A 323-nucleotide genomic window follows, 5' to 3' on the forward strand; every position below is an offset into this window, starting at 1 on the left:
TACTATACACTGCCCCAACAGCTACTAGACCCCTTACTATACACTGCCCCAACAGCCACCAGACCCCTTACTATACACTGCCCCAACAGCTACCAGACCCCTTACTATACTTACTATACACTGCCCCATCAGCTGCCAGACCCCCTGACTATACTTACTATACACTGCCCCAACAGCTGCCAGACCCCCTGACTATACTTACTATACACTGCCCCAACAGCTGCCAGACCCCCTTACTATACACTGCCCCAACAGCTACTAGACCCCTTACTATACACTGCCCCAACAGCTGCCAGACCCCCTTACTATACACTGCCCCAACA

The sequence above is a fragment of the Dendropsophus ebraccatus genome, chromosome 3 (assembly GCF_027789765.1).
Source record: "Dendropsophus ebraccatus isolate aDenEbr1 chromosome 3, aDenEbr1.pat, whole genome shotgun sequence".
NCBI classification, from domain to species: Eukaryota; Metazoa; Chordata; class Amphibia; order Anura; family Hylidae; genus Dendropsophus; species Dendropsophus ebraccatus.